At 38.6% G+C, this 20,932-nt stretch overlaps 1 protein-coding gene across 1 annotated transcript in view; it reads right to left on the reverse strand.

Moving 5' to 3' along the window:
* LOC129925302 (neuroglobin-like) overlaps positions 1 to 13,182 on the reverse strand; it is a 123,880-nt gene extending 110,698 nt beyond the window's left edge. Inside the window, exon 1 of the mRNA XM_056024847.1 lies at positions 12,803 to 13,182. The gene's annotated coding sequence lies outside the window, so the exon portion shown is untranslated. The remainder of the gene's footprint in view (positions 1 to 12,802) is intronic.
* Between the last annotated feature and the right edge of the window lie 7,750 nt (positions 13,183 to 20,932).

Below are 20,932 nucleotides of genomic sequence, written 5' to 3' on the forward strand. Positions count from 1 at the left end.
TCCCTCTATCTAACCGATATGGTTTAATGTTTTACTAGTGATATGAAATATAGTGCAATGTTTGGAACAATTGGATGGGATTTCGAACAAAATTATTTTAGAAACTTATTTGTCTGCTTTTGCAGAAGTGCAATTTCTTTTTCAAATGAATGTCACTCTCTTCTAGGTGTCACCCAGTGCGGTCACATCAACTTCATGAGGCGTACATTCCTTCTTTGTCTCCATCATTTTAGTGGCAGGATAAATAGAACAGGTTTACGTTTTGTTTATTAAAAGCAACAACTTTGGAGTTACTGTTCCTTTAGTATAGTTCTAGGGTTGAGACTTTCACGCTTTATTTCTAGATTCTCTGTTGTTCGCAGGAAATGTATGCATCAACAAGCGAAATAAAAAAAATACTTTTCTTAAAACCAAATCTTATATTAAGTGTATCAATTAGTTTTGATCATGTAATTAAATTTTGTCATAGGGGCGCCTTCTTGTTATTTGGTTATGTTTACTTTTTTATTCGTTACCAGTGACAAAAAGTTTCTAATTCCGTAAGCGGTCAAACATTTTGTGTTTTTTTTGAGATCAATGAACTTGAAACACCTATGACATTGAAACATCAGTGTCCTTGTAACATCTCTGTCCTTGTAACATTTCTGTCATTGTAACGTTGCTCTAATTCCCCTTCGCTCTCTTTGTAACATCATTCTCTTTATAATATCATTTTCCTTGTAACACCAGTGTCATGCTTGTAACACCACTATTCTGCTTGTAACACCACTATTCAGCTTGTAACACCACTATTCTGCTTGTAACACCACTATTCAGCTTGTAACACCACTATTCAGCTTGTAACACCACTATTCAGCTTGTAACACCACTATTCTGCTTGTAACACCACTATTCTGCTTGTAACACCACTATTCTGCTTGTAACACCACTATTCAACTTGTAACACCACTATTCAGCTTGTAACACCACTATTCAGCTTGTAACACCACTATTCTGCTTGTAACACCACTATTCTGCTTGTAACACCACTATTCAGCTTGTAACACCACTATTCAGCTTGTAACACCACTATTCTGCTTGTAACACCACTATTCTGCTTGTAACACCACTATTCTGCTTGTAACACCACTATTCAGCTTGTAACACCACTATTCTGCTTGTAACACCACTATTCAGCTTGTAACACCACTATTCAGCTTGTAACACCACTATTCAGCTTGTAACACCACTATTCAGCTTGTAACACCACTATTCTGCTTGTAACACCACTATTCTGCTTGTAACACCACTATTCTGCTTGTAACATCACTGTCCTTGTATCATCTTTGTAAAAGCAGTAAACAAAAAGTAAACAAATATACCCAACTCCTGCAAACAGAGGACCAGACACTGGAACAAATGTAGTGACCACAGCTCGACGGTGCTATAATTATGCGGTCATTTCTCAATCCACCCCATAGACAGCTGGACTTACCCTGGAGACAAGATTTACTTGTTAGAGAGACGGGGAAGGGGTCTTTTTTTCTGTTCTCTTTGTAGTGGCTACCGTTGATAGGGTCAATCTTAGTCTGACCTATGCCCGAGACATTTAAATGATAGCGTGATATTAGTAATAGACTAAAGTGTATTCCAATGAATCTAAACTGGTCTTGTATTACTGGTAAGGGTATAGAAAGGGTTCAAAACTGGTATTGTCACTTTCTTTCTTCTACCTCCCTCTCCCTGTCACTTCCCCACTCACTGTCTTTTTTCTTCTACATCCCTCCTTCTCTCTTCATATTCCTCTCCCTGTCACTTCCCCACACTTCTTTCTTCTACCTCCCTCTCCCTGTCACTTCCCCACACACTGTCTTCTTTCTTCTACCTCCCTCCTTCTCTCTTCATATCCCTCTCCCTGTCACTTCCCCACTCACTGTCTTCTTTCTTCTACCTCCCTCCTTCTCTCTTCATATTCCTCTCCCTGTCACTTCCCCACACTTCTTTCTTCTACCTCATTCTCCCTGTCACTTCCCCACTCACTTCTTTCTTCTACCTCCCTCTCCCTGTCACTTCCCCACTCACTTCTTTCTTCTACCTCCCTCTCCCTGTCACTTCCCCACTCACTGTCTTCTTTCTTCTACCTCCCTCTCCCTGTCACTTCCCCACTCACTTCTCTCTTCATATCCCTCTCCCTGTCACTTCCTCACTCACTGTCTTCTTTCTTCTACCTCCCTCCTTCTCTCTTCATATCCCTCTCCCTGTCACTTCCCCACACTTCTTTCTTCTACCTCCCTCTCCCTGTCACTTCCCCACTCACTGTCTTCTTTCTTCTACCTCCCTCCTTCTCTCTTCATATTCCTCTCCCTGTCACTTCCCCACACTTCTTTCTTCTACCTCCCTCTCCCTGTCACTTCCCCACTCACTTCTCTCTTCATATCCCTCTCCCTGTCACTTCCTCACTCACTGTCTTCTTTCTTCTACCTCCCTCCTTCTCTCTTCATATCCCTCTCCCTGTCACTTCCCCACACTTCTTTCTTCTACCTCCCTCTCCCTGTCACTTCCCCACTCACTTCTTTCTTCTACCTCCCTCTCCCTGTCACTTCCCCACTCACTTCTCTCTTCATATCCCTCTCCCTGTCTATTCCTCACTCACTGTCTTCTTTCTTCTACCTCCCTCCTTCTCTCTTCATATCACTCTCCCTGTCACTTCCCCACTCACTGTCTTCTTTCTTCTACCTCCCTCTCCCTGTCACTTCCCCACTCACTTCTTTCTTCTACCTCCCTCCTTCTCTCTTATATTCCCCTCCCTGTCACTTCCCCACTCACTGCCTTCTTTCTTCTACCTCCCTAATTCTTTCTTCATATTCCTCTCCCTGTCACTTCCCCACTCATTGTCTTCTTTCTTCTTTCTCCCTCTCCCTGTCACTTCCCCATTCACTGTCTTCTTTCTTCTACCTCCCTCCTTCTCTCTTCATATCCCTCTCCCTGTCACTTCCCCACTCACTTCTTTCATCTACCTCCCTCCTTCTCTCTTCATATTCCTCTCCCTGTCACTTTCCCACTCACTGTCTTCTTTCTTCTACCTCCCTCCTTCTCTCTTCATATTCCTCTCCCTGTCACTTCCCCACTCACTGTCTTCTTTCTTCTACCTCCCTCCTTCTCTCTTCATATCCCTCTCCCTGTCACTTCCCCACTCACTGTCTTCTCCCTTTTCCTTTCTCTCTTTCCTCTCACCTTCACTTACTCGTCTTTACTGTCGCCCTCTCTTTATTACCCTCTCTAAAGTCTCTCTTTATCTCTCACTCCCCACACCCACTCATTCAGTCTTTTTCATTCCTTTCGGTGACTTTTATCTCGGAATTTCACAATAACATAAGCACATTATGAAATTTCCAAAAGTCTCTCCGACAATCTCAAGGACTAGTCAATATTTCATAGGACGTTTGTTCGACTCACATTATTGTACAGACAATTATAGACTCTATAGCCTTTCGTCTTTGTGTATTCTCTATTGAATCTATATGTTTAAAAGATATCATTAATAGATCAACAAATTACAAAAACAATAATCAACCAGGCCTAAGTTAGAGTGACAGTATTAACACGTTTCTTACTAACTAAAATATTACAGGCTAGGCTGCCCTTACGTTTATGTGCCAGGGGCTACCTCTTGGGGAACAAACTATTATTAGTTTTGTGCTGCCTGTCTTGGTCAGATCTCAGAAAAGAAAGTCACAATTGATCATCCGATATGGTCGTCGGTTTACCGCTCTCATGCGACTCACTTAGTAGCGACTCACTTAGTAGCGACTCACTTAGTAGCGACTCACTTAGTAGCGACTCACTTAGTAGCGACTCACTTAGTAGCGACTCACTTAGTATCTCACTTAGTAGCGACTCACTTAGTAGCGACTCACTTAGTATCTCACTTAGTAGCGACTCACTTAGTAGCGACTCACTTAGTAGCGACTCACTTAGTAGCGACTCACTTAGTAGCGACTCACTTAGTAGCGACTCACTTAGTATCTTAGTGTGAAAACGTTTTTTTTAATGTGCATTAATCATAGATCATACAGACACATGAAATATATATGAGGCGCGGTGGCTAAGTGGTAAGGCGCTTGGCTTACGAGCCGAAGGGTCCCGTGTTCGAATCCTGGTGATGATTGGGGGTTTTCATTTCAGGATCTTTGGGGCGCTTCTGAGTTCACCCAATTCTAATGGGTACCTGACATTAGTAGGAAAAAAGTAAATGTTGGTCGTTGAATTGAATCGTCTTGCCGGTTTGCGTCTTAAGCATCCGTTGTACTTATTCCCACATCATTGTATCAAGACATTTTACGTAGATCTAACTTCTTTTTTCTAGACAGGCCTGGTCAGTGTCCAGTTAATACAATTTTACCTTTATTTTTTTTATTTTTAGCTAGTAGACGAAAAAAGGTGACCTGAACTACCCACACACGCACATACACATTTAGTGCACTCAGTGGACACTACAATAACCTTATGGTTTATCCGCTTAAAACATGAGTTTAAAAATAGCCGTCTGTTCAAAAATGATTTTGATTTCTAATGAAATAAGACTTAGGGATCCAGATATTGATTATAGGTTGTTGTCCAAGACGTCATCTAAGGGAATCAAAAGATTCAGGCTTTTATATTCCCTTCCCTAGTAACTGGCGACTTAAGAGTCATGTCATTTGTTTAGAAGGGTTATTAATAAAATATCAGAAAGACCTGCGCACGGCTGTAAAATTGACATGTCCTGACCTAGTCCTTGGAATCAGCTACAAGTCTGTAAAGAGGACATCATAGTAGGACATCATAGTCTGTAGGACTAAAACGATACAGCAGTCATGTATCCCGCTGCAAAACGTTTGATTCAATATGATATGATATGAAACGATACGTTACATTACAATTCTTAGGATAGTAAAACATATACAGAAACGCAGGTAGATCCAATTAAAAGCACACACAGCAGTCCATACACAATCAGTAGATCAGTGGGTCACGTCTATCTTCAAGTAACATTGCATTAGTTTAAGTATTTAACGCATCCTATTTCAAACTTTTACTTATGACACCCACCACTCCCCCTTTAGTCCAAGAATTCACGTTCGCACCATAGCAAGTCAGGGATTGTGTGCGTGCTATGAAAGCTCTCACTGTGGGGTCCGCGGTGTAAGCAGTCTGATAGCTTCAGAAATTCAATCTACACTGATTCTCATAATAAGATGGACTCAATTCAGATAACGTTGAATTAATAGCTAGGTGCGGGACAATAATGAAATATCAGAGACAATTAAATGCAGCAGAAGATTTACTTTAAAAGGGGGGGGGGCGCGGTGGCTGGGTGGTAAAGCGCTTGGATTCTGAACTGTAGGGTCCCAAGTTTGAATCCTGGTAAAACTCGGATTTTTTTTTATTTCGGGATCTTTAGGGCACCCCTGAGTCCACCAAGCTCTAATGGGTACCTGACATTAGCCACATAAACCTATGATCTTTACATCGTCAGGCTTATAGACCGCATGGTCTGAATGGGGAACTTTAAGATGACTTGCATTCGGATGCATTCACGTGTTCAGCATTAGATAGACGGAGAACGGAAAGCAAACCTTCGGGTTACATCGGTAAGCTTTTATACTTTTTCTCTCGTCGAGATGGAGATCAAAGAGAAGTCTGATGACCCAGACTAACAAGTCGTCAGGCCTTACCCAAAGAACCGTCATAGGAGTGGAGATCCTTTACGTTTTGCTGTGGTTGCAAACTTGAAAACATTTTCCCCCGTAGTTAGCGCGGCTTTTGGCCGCTTGTAGCGGGCGGGCCTATTCCGCCATAACCTAATCGTAGTAAATGACGCTTCTATTGTGCAGATTTCACACAGAGCTTGTGGTACTGAGATCCCGATCTACGCCTGTCCGTTAGGAGAAATTCTTCCTGGCAGTACATGTCATAATCTGAACTTTACTGTTGAAAAGGCTCACACCCTTGTGCTTATTTAGCTCGCAATAAGCTCAAGATTTCCAAAGCATAGTGGAAAAATCAGAAACTATAAACACCCTCTTGAACAGAATGTTACTAATCGTTAGAATAGTCAATTTCGATGAATAGTTGCATCCCTTTGAAAGTGCAACTTTGCGTCTGTCACATGACAGTGTGCCGACATCATGGCGGATGCTATTTTGTCTTCGATTAAAAACTGTAGGATCAACTTTTCATAAAGAGACAGTATGCGTGATTTAAAGGTAATTTTTTTTTATCCAGCATGAATGAACTATATATTGTAATAACTGAAGGGGGGCAACTCAACGATATACATGTTTATTTACATGAGGACATCACACATACATAGAACAACGTGTGCCTTGAGCACAGCCTTTTCATCAGCTCTAGAATTGGGCGGAACTTCGTTCTCTTCTCTCTAATGCCAATATCCTTCTCAGTCTAGTCTCTAATAGTGCGCACCTTTTGCACTATCTTGGGTGGCGGTGTGCATGGCAGGGTTATAACAATATTATTCATTATTTGTGCCAACTTTCTTCTACACACCAGGTGGTTATAAAGCACTTAGAACGTGCATATCTAAGTAGTTTCGGCTAGGGCCGCCGCTACCTATTGTGCAATGTGTGCATTAAACGCAGGCGGCAGAGCTAAGGGGGCGGTCAATTCATCATTCCAAGGTTACCTTTATTTTTTTAATTTTTTAGTTTAGTAAAAGAAAATTACATACTTATAGTTGTAACCCTGCCTTGCACCAGTGTGTGAGGTGCGCACGAGCGCACTAGTGAACGAAAACAGGAAGACACTACGATAGAGAGAATAACAGTGCATCAGGGATTGTGAAGAGTATAAATGTTTGGAAACTAAGAAGCCAGCTTTTGTGCTGCCTGAAGATTGTAGAAGGGACCTGGAGCGAAGCGGGGAAGGCTGTCGTTGGTCCACATTCGGGTTAAGTAGCAAAGGACTGATATAGTTAGAACCAAGACTCTGAGGAAGCTGAAGGATGTTATGTGTTTGTCCTGTTGAATAAACACCTGTATTTATTTCCTGTTAAACTGTGTTGAGTTGCCTGCCTTTACGTTGAGTGCCTACTCTAGAGCTATAACAATTGGTGTCGAAGTGGGATTTGGGCAGCTCAACGAAAGGAAAGAATGACAACTTTTAGGAAGCTAGATGAACTTAGCTGTAAACAGTTAAAAGAGGAGCTCCGAGCCAGGGAGCTGAGGATCTTCTGTGTCAAAGAGAAGATGAGAGCTAGTCTTCGACAGAACAGGTTACGTGAACTTTGTACCTTCCAGGATTCGATGAATCATTCTATGGACAAACTGATACGTAACGTGCAAAGCCAGATCAATGCTTTAAGAGAGAGGAGTCCAACATCATTCAATAACAATGAACCGTTACTCATTCAGGACTGTGGCTGTACTGATAGTTACAAAGAATGCGTCAATCTTAACAAGGAGCACACAGATGAACAGAAAGAGACAGTCGAAGCAATAGAAGAAGTCTGCTACGCGGCTGAAACTTTTGCTGTACCAGCTTTGAGTGCCACAACGACCCGGCAGAGCAGGACAACTTTGAGCCTGCGTTAGAGCCTGTCACTTTGGACCTTAAGGACCCCTGTCGATCTGCCAGTGCCTACGAGGTGAACTTGAATTGTGATTGTTGCATTCAGATGGTAAACAACAACTGTACATGCGGTGCTTCACGAAGGGAATGCAAATGTCAAGAAACCCACCAACAGGGTCCGAAACCAGTGGACTTCGATACTTCTGTTTTCACCAGCGAGAGAGGCCCTGAAGGTGGTCAGAAGAACCCTGCAGCTGATGAACTTTTGCACCTGAAACGTTGTAAAGGTGCCTTACAGGCAATTCTCACTGAGACGGCTGAGGCTGACCGTTTGTTAAACAGCGTGGCTTCATGTGGGTCTTCAGCTCTTTTAGGAGTCATCCTTAGAAAGGGCCTGATGAAGCGCAGTTCTGAATCAACTGCATTAACAACAACAAGAGTTGTCACTACCACTCTATGTGTCAGGTGGCTGACGCCAGCGACGACCGTCAAGATGGAGAGGCCACGTTTGCGACATCGGGTAAAGAGAAAGCGGCACCTGCAGAGAGCAGTGTGGATGGCTTTGTGGGGAGCACGCTCCATGCAATCTGTGACTCCCACTGACCGACCTCCACCTGCACTGATCAACCGTGAACATGTTTCTTTTCGGGACGAAAAGACTAAGGTGGGGGTAGTGTTGTAACCCTGCCTTGCACCAGTGCTTGAGGTGCGCACGAGCGCACTAGTGAACGAAAACAGGAAGACACTAGGATAAAGAAAATAACAGTGCATCAAGAACCAAGACTCTGAGGAAGCTGAAGGATGTTATGTGTTTGTCCTAGTGAATAAACATCTGTCTTTATTTCCTGTTAAACTGTGTTGAGTTGCCTGCCTTTACGTTGAGTGCCTACCCTAGAGCTACAACAATATTCTAATATTTGATATAAATTATAATTATTCCATTACCCTTTGAAAAAAAAAAATTATTCGTACATAAGAAAGTATTCTGGAAACTTAAAAAAAATAAAGCCGAACTTGAGGGTTTCCCACGGGTTGGCTCCAACTTATTTCTGGCTTGTAAATTTATTCTGAAGGACGCTTACAGAAGCAAACCAGTCCAGATATTTTTTCTTCCTCGTGTCTACTTACTACATATAAATATTATTGTTTAGTCTAATAGTCCGCCTTGTAAGTAGGCCTAGATGTACATTAAGTTCTTTTAAGTTCTAGTAGTTTTAAATAGTCTACATTTTAATTATGTTCTTTTCGTAGTAAACCTTTTTTATCTTATCTTCTTATCTTATATAATACAGACGTTACTTCAAAAAAGAAGATGATTACGTCCTACGCATCATGCATTTAGTCATGCATATTAACCAATGACTTAAATTCTGCCAAGTCACTGGTTTTCCTGGCTAGCTCAGGCAACCCATTCCATGCTCTAATAGCACTAGGGAAGAAGGAGTATTTGTACAAATTTGTCCTAGCATATGGGACGAGGAATGTGCCTTTATCTTTGTGTCTTTCAGAGTATTTTATTAAATTTTGTTTTTGTATTTGAAGATTATGGTTCAGTGTTTTATGTATGATTGCTACTTTACTTTTGAGCCTTCTGTCCTGAAGGCTTTCTAAATTTAGTGATTTTACTAAAGGTGTTACTCTAGTCAAATGTGAATATTCGTTTGTTATGAATCGCACTGCTCTATTTTGTGTCTGTTCTAGTTTCTTAATGTTTTCTTGAGTTGAGGGGTCCCAAACAGAGGATGCATATTCTATTATTGGCCTAACCAAGGTTAAATAACATTTTGTAAACCTTTGTCAAATCAGTTGAAATCGGAATCTTTTACTAGTAGCTTACTTAATATTTACTCATGTGTGACGGGAATTAAATCTTTTTCGTGTACTTGAACCAAATGGTACCCCAAGTCTTCCTGATGGGATTTCATTACTAGTATTCTAATTCAGAGTATTAATTATCTATATTTTTACTGCAGCGTTCATCGAACTTTAGGTTGGGGGGGGGGGGAGTCAGATTCCTGTCAAAAAGTAGTGTTGTGGAGTGTGTGTGTTTCCTAGGCGAGGGTGAGAAGAGGTGATTTGATTGATTGCTGGTTTTGCCAAAAACTGACCAACAACAAGAGGGGTGGGGCGGCGAAAATTTATTTTATTTTCATTGCAGTTTCATATCCATGTCTAAATATTAGTAAAATAAAATTACATTATTATCAATGTTTTACAAATTAAAATATCCTCAGTAACAGACGTCGTTTCATCTTCTAATAAGAACTTCTCAAATGTAGACCGTTTTTTGCGAGAGGAGTATGCAACAATAAGGGTAAAAACTTTTTGAAGAAAACATTTCAAAACGTCTTCGCTAGTGTGATTGTTCTGGATTTTTTTTTTTGTCTCACAATGGTCGAATTTCATTATAGTGACGACTTTATTATGAAAAAAAAAGATTACGCACATTACAGACGTCCGTGCGTTATGATCCAGGGCCGCCGCGAGGGTTATGGCCGCCTGCGTGCAAAATTTAAAAGGCCGCACCCCCCCTTGTTTTTTTCCAGAAAATAAATCCAGTAAGACTGAGCTGGACACTGTTCCAAAAAAGCCTTTTGATTTAAATTCATTTTATTATTTGTAGACCATTCCATTGTTTCCTTTCATATTCACATCGTTGTTGTATCCCTCAAGTACAACTAGGAACCATGCGCTAGGAACAATTTCAGATTTACATGCCTTCAGACATCTGATATTTTGGTACTTTGTGATAAACATTAAAAAACTGACCTCATTCTGACTACTCGCTAATGCTCCTGTATTTGCGAGGATGAATTTATAATTGATGAGCTGCGGCTGGTAGGCCTATACCATATATTACAATGAACAGTGTCAATGATCATGATCTATATACAATTTCGAGATAACTTTGACTGTTCAACGTGCAGTGTTACATGGTCTAGACGTGGATATATTTGTTAACTTGTTTGTTATTGTAAGTTAAAGCACAATCCAAACAAACAAAAAAAAGCTCGAAATACAAAAGTCATTAACAGTGGAACGTTTTCAACGTTCTGTACATTTTTATGATAACTATCACCATTGTATTTTGGAGAGATGTGCATTGTATCCACAATCATCTCACATACAGGGAGTCATTTTTTTAATTTTATTTTTGATTTTCATTAAATTGAACACTGTGCATAGAATCCAAATTAACGTCATGAAACGTTGTAGTTTTTTTTTTTTTTTTTTTTTTGGGGGGGGGGGGGGGATATTGTTGCCATCATAAGCGTTGTCATGGAGGTAGAACTGAAGATACACAGGTTTCCGCTCAAGTCGGCAAGAGGTATGAAGGGGGGCCCTTCACCAGTTGTTGGTCGCTTTTGGCTTGTAGCTCCAAATAGCTAGTGGGCCTACAACTGAACCAATGTAGGCTTATCATATTTTTAAATAAATAAACTTTAAATAACTTCAACAAATTCTCAAACAAAACCTCAATAGAACTGTTATTAGTCACGATTGAACTTGAGATGAAATATAGATTTAATAGTCATGAATTAAACTGATATTTAAGTAAAATCTAGCTCACAACAACAACAAAAAAAGTCTGTATTCTTTTATGTCTTAAGACCGTCTCACATTTACACTAAGTAGCTAATTTCATCATTGTCACTGCATAACCGCCAAGCAATCGCTAAGCGCCACTTCTCACCGCCGCTTAGGAAACACACACACTCCATAAAATCCTTTTTGTCAGGACGTTGCGCCCTCACCCTCCACTTGAGAGGAACTAGCGGCTCCCAAGTAAAAATGTTTTTAAAATTGACTTTTTAATTACCTGTAATATTTATAAAATGGAACCGAATTTTGGATCTGACAGATACGAACCGTATCCGAACAATACTCGTTATCGAACTAAACCGAATTCGAACTTAAATCTAACCGAACCGGACTTTAATAACTTTATTGTATGAGATGAAGTCCCATCTCTGGTCTATATGGCTACAACTTTATTTACACGAAAACAATGTACAGATTGGGCTAAAACCAAATTTACATAGATCTGCGTGATTCAAATTATATTGCACTTAAATATGGAATCCACACCTTGAGTAATCTGAAGCTTTTGATTTTTTTGTTTAAAACTAGACAAGACTGAAATTATTTCTACAGCTGTTTTTTTTTTAAACACATTTGCATATTTCGGCCCAAACACACTTTCTATTCTGTGATGGTTCAAAATATTATCTATCTCTTTGGTGGTCGTTGTGGTAGCCACTAGACACTCACGTTAAACGTTAGCCACAGAAACAGATGACTTTTACATCATCTGTCTTATATATCGCAAGGTCTGAAAGGTGAACTAAATAAAATGGTTGTGAAAATATAAAAAAAAAAAAACAATCAGGGATTCATTACTTTTTTATTTTAACCTTTACGGATGACTTAATGCAAAATTAAAAAATTGGAGGTCGTTGAAGATTCCAATAATATAGATTTTCGATTATTTCAACCCGTGGGTTGGGCAAAAATTGTATCACTCAAAGTTAACAGCATTTAATTATTATTTAGAGAGAGTAAATTTTTTGCTATATATATACTTCTGTATATTAAACTTGTAATTGGTGTTATGTTGCTTAGCAAATTGTATTAAGAAAAAAAATAGTATTAACATGTACTAAAATGTATGTTATATCAAAACATTTTAAAAAATAGTTATTTTTTTTTATAAATTATATTATTGTAGTTGTTAAGGAAATAAAAAATTCTCCCGTCTTTTAAAAAGTAAAAAACTTTTATATTTTTCAAATTATTTCCCTTGTTTAATCTGTAATAGTTCTAAAAATAGCACCAAAGTTTTTCTCCCCGGTTGTCTCCTCTACACGTTTTATTTCCAAGTTTTATTTCCTATCGAAATTCAAAGCCATTGATAACGTTAGAACAAAATTAAATTAATAAATGTACAGATTGGTTAAAAACAACAACAACATATATTATCTACCAAAGTGATTTCGTCATTATCACAAAAGCATTCCATTACCTACATTTGTTTGAAGTCGTCATTAATCTGTAAAAGTTGATTTAGTCTACTTGACGTGACAGTGTAAATATTGGTGCAATATATTTAAAAAAAAAAAGGATACAGAGAGAGAGAGAGAGAGACAGACAGAGGTGGAACGTGACGGGGAGGGAGAGAGTGTGTGAAAACAAGGAAGATAAGAGGAATGAATGGGCTCACGAAATAATATTTAAAAAAACAACAACTTACATTACTATGTGATTTTAATTTCCGTCAAAGAAATTGTCAGCAAAAGTTACGACTTAAAAAGGTAACACTAGTCAGCGAGTAGTTTAAGCTCCCGCCATCAACAGAGTCGACACTGTCGTACCCGCACAACTCTATATAGAACCTGGGCGCCACTTCCAACCTCACGCTCCGACAGTCAGCCTGGCACGCTGTGGTGTCAATAAATTGTTACCATCGACAACGATTGGGGGGCATGGTTGGTGATGGTGAAAGGGAGGGAGGGGGAGGAAATAACTCTTCAGGTTTGGAATGAGTAGCTAACGACATCGCAGATCAAGAAATTTGGAGAGTAGCTCCCCTTGTCATAAATAATCAGGTCAAGTTTAGGAATAGTTCTACTCACTATCCCATGCCCCAATTGTTTACCTTTTCATATTCGATTGGTTGATTTCCTTCTTCTTTGGGGATTGAGCAGAGTCGGAGAGTACACTTTTTATCTGTAACTTATACACTTTTACTCACGTTAGAGTCATTTCTAGTCAACAATGTTTACCCCCCCAAGGGTACACCTTTTCTTCCTGGGCTCATTCTACGACTCTATGCCTCGTGTCGATATAAGAAGACTGAAAAGCGTCTGTTCATACATAGTTTCTAAATGCTTATATACAAATAAAGCTCGTGTAATGGGAAGAACCCCACATTTAAAACTATGTCTCAATACTGTATGATTTATTTCCCTTTTCAATATCGAACAAAATAACAAACTACCATTAGGTAATTTTTAAAGTTTTTTTTTTTTTAAATTGATTAATGTTTTGTTGAATAATTGTGTAAAGTTTCAACTTGATTCGAGAATCAAAGTGGTGCAGACAGACAGAGTAAGTAGTTATAAGCGTTGTTAACAAATAAAACAAAGTCTAGTTATAAGCATTATTGCACATAGTATTGATCATTTGGAATTTGAGTTGAAAAATATTGTTGTAACGTTAGGTTAGGCACTCAACGAAAAGGCATGCAACTCAACACAGTTTAACAGGAAATAAATAGTTGTGTTTATTCACTAGGGTAAACACAAAACATCCTTCAGCTTCATCAGAGTCTTACTACTAAGTATACCAGTCCTTTGCTACATAACCCGAATGTGGACCAACGACAGCCTTCCCCGATTCGCTCCAGGTCCCTACTACAACCTTCAAGCAGCACAAAAGTTGGCCTCTTAGTTTCCCAAACATTCAGACTCTTCACAATCCCTGATGCAATGTTCTTCTCTCCATTCTAGTGTCTCTAGTGAATCTGGCCCTTGTTGTTTAGAGAGAGAGTAGTCCTTAAGGGACTGCAGGCACGACATGGCCTAAATTGTGCCGATGTGCCTCAAATCAACAAATCAATCAATCTAGTGTCTCTTCCTGTTTACATTCAACAGTGCGCTAGTGCGCACCTCAAGCACTGGTGCAAGGCAGGGTTACAACAATATATATTCCAATTTCAGTGGCGTTACTAGTGTTACCCGGTGCGTTTAGCTCGGTGTGTTCCCTCCCCCCCCCCCCAATTACAGACCTTTAAAAATGAATGTTGATTCTATTTTACTATTTCTTTGTATTTTAGTCTATGAATCGTGATTATTAAAATTAGATTTAACTTCAATGAAACATGTTTTCTTTTATAGCTTTTAAAGACTTTTAGACTTAACCTTTTTACTAGTAATGCCCACCTACACACACAAAAACAACGTTCCTGCTCTCTTCTCCTGCTAATGCAATCTGATGTGGCCCTGTGAGCTCCCACAGCAAGGAAGATCTGGGGCGTGTCCTATGGTCCCAAGGTTTCTCAGCATTTCAGCACTTTAGAAACTCATTCTTCTGGTTCTTCTATGAACGTTTTCTTGCAGTACTTATGAAATATTTCAATATAAAACCCGAAGAACAGTCAAAGATTTAATATAGGACTATTTTGTGTGGGTGGAGGAAAGGATTAGTGCTACTAAAATTGACGAGCTAATCATACTAAAGGTATTTCTGGGAAGCATTACAGAGCGGGTCATTTATGGAACGTGAAAAAAATGGTTACTAAGACAGTTTGTTTGGTAACACCAACTCAAAATCCGCCCCCGAAGTGGCCCGCTCTGGATGGTAAAAAGGCAGGTTTGAATATTTATAGTAAGAATATCAGAAACTAATAACTACAACGTATCAACAATTACAACCCTATCTCCGTCGATACAAAAAGAAGAGACGTTCTCGCGTTGAAAGTGTTGCCGATACTTTAGTTTGACCTACGACATGATACCACACTACGGAGATTTATTAGAGTATTACATAGTTAATATACATATGTATTCAAGGAACTGGTTGTTGTAAAGATATACTTCAATGTGAACCTGGTCTAAATGATGTTATTAATGGTTATCTTATTGATTTAATTGTTCTAAAGGGGCAATCTCTCATTCAAGCCTCAAGGAAGAAACTTTTCCCTTCGGTTAAATGTATAAGTCAGGCATGTCAAACTGGGTGTTCGGGGGCCGCATGCGGCCCGCGACCACCTTGCATGCGGCCCCCTTGGTCACCTAAAAAATTAAAAAAATAATGTTAAACTATTACGCTGGAAAACGAGATGACAAGCTTCTTGAATTGAAAAATAATATTTGTTAAACTGAACAACGAGGGCGAGTCTGTAGTGAAAGCAAGCTACATTTTATGAAACTTAATTGTAAGCCATTGCAAATCATTTAAAATATGTGATTTTATGAAGGGGTGTGTCGTTTCAGCCGAAGTAATTTGTCCAGAAAAGGTGAAAGAATTCAAAGAAATAGCGTTAACTAGTGACACTGTGGCAGATAGAATAAATGACATGTCAGTCAGGTTGCGTGAACAATTAAAGAACAAAATAGTTGATTTTTAATTATTTTCATTGGCTCTCTATGAGTCAAGGGTATAGCACAGTTGGTTATATTCATAAGGACCTGTGGCATGAATTTTGATATACACGAGGAACTACTTGAGTTCTGTTCTATGCATAATCACAACACGCGAGGATGTTTTTGAGAAATGACAGGAGATGATAATGCAGTACAATTTATCTTTGGTAAAGCTAGCTAGTCTAACAAGGTATGGCGCACCAACCATGAAATGAAGTGGTTTTGATGCAAAATTACTTGCAAAAAATAAGAGAGCTGATGATAATTTTAAATTTGCTCATTTTCAATGCATCAGTCGCCAAGAAACATAAGACCGTTTTCAGTCGCTTCTCAATTTTATTCGTGCCCGTGGTTTTAATGCTTGCTAATTTTTAATGTTTCTGGATGACATTGGACATGAATTAGATTGTGTTTCCTACAACACAGAAGTCCGCTGGCTCTCATGACAAGTAATATTGAAAAGATTGTTTGCACAGCGTGAGGAAATCGTATTGTTTCTGAACATGAAAGTTGAACCTGTTGAACATTTCCAAACTGCTTTTTGTGTTCAGGATTTGGCATTAGCAGTTGATCTCACTGGTCACCTGCAAGACTTGAATTTGAAACTACAAAGTAAAGACAAAATTGTCACAACTGCGTGTAATCATGTGAAATGCTTTCAAGCAAAATTAGGACTGTGGTTAAACCAAATATGAAGTGAAAGTCTTGTTCACTTCTCAACGTGTCAGGAGCTAAAAAGATTAAATAAGGTTGCGACATTTGGTGAATGTCTTAGAATCGTTAGTGGATGCTTTCAATGACCGTTTTCGTGACTTCGTTACATAAGAGCAAGAATTTTCGTGTTTTGTATCTCCATTCTCATTTGATTCTGAAAATGCTGCTGGAAATGTGCAACTAGAGCTGACAGTATGGCAGTCAGATTCTTAGTTGAAATCGAAGTATATTGAAATGGCTGTGCCAAAGCTGTACAGTTATTTACCCTGAACGGTATGTTGCCCGAGGTTTAATGGTTTGGGTGCCAGTTACTCATCTTTGCCTATTCTTTTAGTGATAACAGATCTAATATCAGTGCCACACGTGGGGCCCACGAGTTGAGCTAGTAGTCAGGGTCTATTTGAGACGCATGCCATTAAGGGCATTTTATGGGTAGTGGAGTGCTTATTTCCCTACCACTTACAACAACGTAACGAAACGGTTTGCCTATTTGCTTCATAAAATTAGTTTATTTAGTTTCAGATTGCGGTATGGTATCCCCGAAGGGATGGTCAAAAATTTTGATTTCGATAGTATGGTATTAAAGTTAGTTCCTTAAAAAAGCGAATTTTCTGTAGTTTATATAATTTTATTTATTTAATGCAAGCTTGGTATTTGTTGATTTAAATAAAATAGAAATAAAAATAACAAATATGTTTAAAAATTTCAATGAAATAAAATCTACAATTTATATGTTAATTTGCTCATTTATAAATATAAAATATATAATATTTGTAAATTGCGTTACATATCTTTGCATAATGACTGTACTCTATCCTTCGATTATTTCCCTTGTTTAAACCGAAATTGCTAAAAATAGTATCAACTTTAAAAAAAAAAATCCTAATCCAAAAGGCAGTCGTTGAGTATTTTTATTTTAACATGAGCAATTCATTATCTTTACTTGCGAAACTCTCTTTAGATTTCAGATTTAATTCTCCTCAGTTATAAACCATTTCTATATTTCTCAAAGAGGAAAACGAATCAAGCAGACACAGACATTACCGGTATTTGCTGTTCAGTGATAAGGGGTGTTAATAAATGAAGTAAAATAGACATGGTAATGCAATGGTTACTGTTCTTTTGTGCCCTCTACGCTAGACGTGCACTACTCTGTATGAGAAGTCACGATTGGTAATGATGTCTCAACAATACATAGTAGTATTTGAACATACCCCAAGACAACAACTAACTAATTAAATATAGGAGTATTTACGTGTATATATCTGTATTATCAATATTTAACTGTTTTTTTTTTCCTTTTCAACATCTTCTCGTGACTCATAAACAGTCAACATTTTTTTTTTTTTTGCGTTAGAGGAAAAGAAAATCAAAATAATAGACACTACTTATTTAATCGCGAATATTCATATTTGTATTTACCATAACAAAGTGTTGTTTTTATTTCTATATATTTAATTTACAGTATATACATAGGTGTAACATCTCAGTCGGTGAGGTACACAGTTAAATTGTTTCTTTTTTTTTTTGGGTGGGGGGGGGGAGGATTGACCCCCCACCCCCGCGGCTACGCCCATGCATTATCTGTTTTTACAATTTCCCTTATTAGCTTGAAAATTCATGGCTGGAACCTGGACATAGATTTTTAAAATGGATCTAACAATTTTTCTAGAACTTTGACAGTTTCTTCTTCTTGTATTGCTGGGACAAAGACCTCTGATATTTTGGGTACCGGTATCACTATTTCGTTTTGTTTTACACCCTAGCCCTAACCTCCAGAGGGATAGCGAGGGTTGGCGCCATGCTGGACTTGAACCCGGGACCATTGAGGCAACAGTCCAACGCGCATATCACACGACCAGGCCTCCGAAATGTCCAGGCTATGCTACTTAGACCAAAAGTCACACATTAGTCACATTTCGATAGTATAGAAAAAAAAAAAAGAATACAAATTGCTTGGTAGGCCAATCTTCCAAACATACATGCGAATAGACTCATTTCAAACAGATGTATTTCTTTCGCTACAGAATAACATATTAGTATTTTATGTAGAGTTCAAGAGATTTCAAATCACAAATTGAACGCCATAGTTATACTGGATGATCTATTAGCGCAAGGATTTACTACATTTTTCTTTTTTTAAATAGTGACATAAACATTTAATTATCACCATAAGAGTCAAACATTGGAGAAAGTGGGGACAAAGGAACTAAGTCGCAGACATTTTGATGAAACAAGACATTTTAATGAAACAAGACATTCTAATGAAACAAGACATTTTAATGAAACAAGACGTTTTGATGAAACATTTTGGGAGGAAGAGGGAGAAAGAAAGCTACATAAGTGTAACCACGCCCTCTTTTCTTGAATCAATATTTCAACTTGGACATGGCTTGTCTGACAGTAGTAAGTCTGGACTGAAGTAGATGTGGAGTTGGAAGTATAGTGAATGAAGAGGGGGGGGGGTCCGTCCAAATGATCCTCAACAATGTGGTGATCGTGCCGAATGAAGTCGCCACTGACCAGTGGGAAGCGTCATATAAAACTTGTCAATGCCATGTAGTGAATTCCTTTCAACTGGAGCTTAAGTCTCTTTTCTACAAATGTAGATCTACTAGTGTGTGACTTTTGGTCTATAATGTTGGATTGAATAATACCAACAGCTTGTGGTTTCTTGGAATGTAGAAAACCTAACTCCCACGTCTATTTTTTACAAAGCTTATATCAACTCTTTCTGTCTAGCCGAAAGATTGTAGGTACACGTTATTTCTCCGACACCCAATATCGGATCAAGCTGAAATTTTTTATAATTATTTATTTTACCTCACAACACAAGAATCAATTTTAAAAATAATCAATTAGTTTATTAACTATTATTAATAAAGTACTTTGCTTGGTATCTCAAACAACGGAAATTGTACTTGACTAAAATGGTGGTATAAGCCGAGTTAGTCCCCTTAGTCTCACTTTCTTTCATGCTTTTCCGTTTGACAATTGAGACTGTTATAAGAAATATACACATAAACACAAGGGGAACTATTACTAACTACTTCAGGAGAGAAAACATGGGTCCACAGCCAACAGGGACGATATACAGCCAACCTCTACAATAGCTTGCTTATACCGATGACATTGCCTTATTGGGTAAAGAAACTTCTGACATTGCTAGAGCCTTCATACAACTAGAAGAAGTATTTCGACCAGCAGGACTTGAGGTCAATGACAGTAAAACCAAGTATAAGAGACATGACAAGAAATGACAAAAGACAATCAAACAGGAACAATATATTACATTCAAAGATCACAAATTTGAACATACAAACTTTCAAATATCTAGGAAGTACAATTGATTTAAAAAATGACCTACTAACAAAAATAAAGGAAAGAATAGCAAGAGGCAACAGAGCACTTTTATAGCACCCATCATCTACTTAAGAGCAACACAATATCAAGGAGAACCAAGACAATGATATACAAAAGCATTAGACCAGCAGCAATGTGTGGAAGTGAGACCTGGAGACTGACAAAGACAACCGAAAATCTACTAAATACTTGGGAACGAACAATTCTTTGGAAAATCTAAGGTGCTATACAAGATATAAAACAGAGCGGAGGACACGGTCTAACCATGAGAAATATCAATTGTATGAAGACCCACCGATTGTGACTGAAATGACTACGTCGGGCAGGTCACCTTGAAATAATGTCAGATAACAGAGGAGCGAAAATTGTAGGCATATACAGGCAAAACCCAAAAGGCAGGCGACCCAAATGCAGACCACGAATGTGATGGATTAATGATGTGGAGGCAGACCTACAACAGCTTGGGGTTAGGGCGTGGAGACAAAAGGCCCAGGAGAGATCTGAATGGAGGGATGTGTTGAAGCACGTCAGAGCCCACCATGGACTGTAGCGCCACTGGGATGGATGGATGGATATTATAGTCCCCTTTATATAAGGCTGCAGTCTCAGTGATCACAAACATATATTTGAAACAATATACAATCGTCCATGCTCATAGACTTTTCGCTAGCAGATCTGCTACTCTATAAGGGTGGTTACCGTGTTGGATTGAGAATCATATTGAGAGGCCTGGGAAGGCCTTAACCCACAAGTTTGAATTCAGGACGTTTCTTTTTTTTTCCCAATATTTTTATTAAGGCTTTTTTATAGTTAGATCTGTTACAAATTTAATTACATGACTATCTTATCTTATCTTATAAAATACAGACGTTACTTCAAAAAAGAAGATGATTACGTCCTACGCGTCATGCATTTAGTCATGCATATTAACCAATGACTTAAATTCTGCCAAGTCACTGGTTTTCCTGGCTAGCTCAGGCAACCCATTCCATGCTCTAATAGCACTAGGGAAGAAGGAGTATTTGTACAAATTTGTCCTAGCATATGGGACGAGGAATGTGCCTTTATCTTTGTGTCTTTCAGAGTATTTTATTAAATTTTGTTTTTGTATTTGAAGATTATGGTTCAGTGTTTTATGTATGATTGCTACTTTACTTTTG

This window comes from Biomphalaria glabrata, chromosome 3, assembly GCF_947242115.1.
Source record: "Biomphalaria glabrata chromosome 3, xgBioGlab47.1, whole genome shotgun sequence".
In the NCBI taxonomy this organism is placed as follows: Eukaryota; Metazoa; Mollusca; class Gastropoda; family Planorbidae; genus Biomphalaria; species Biomphalaria glabrata.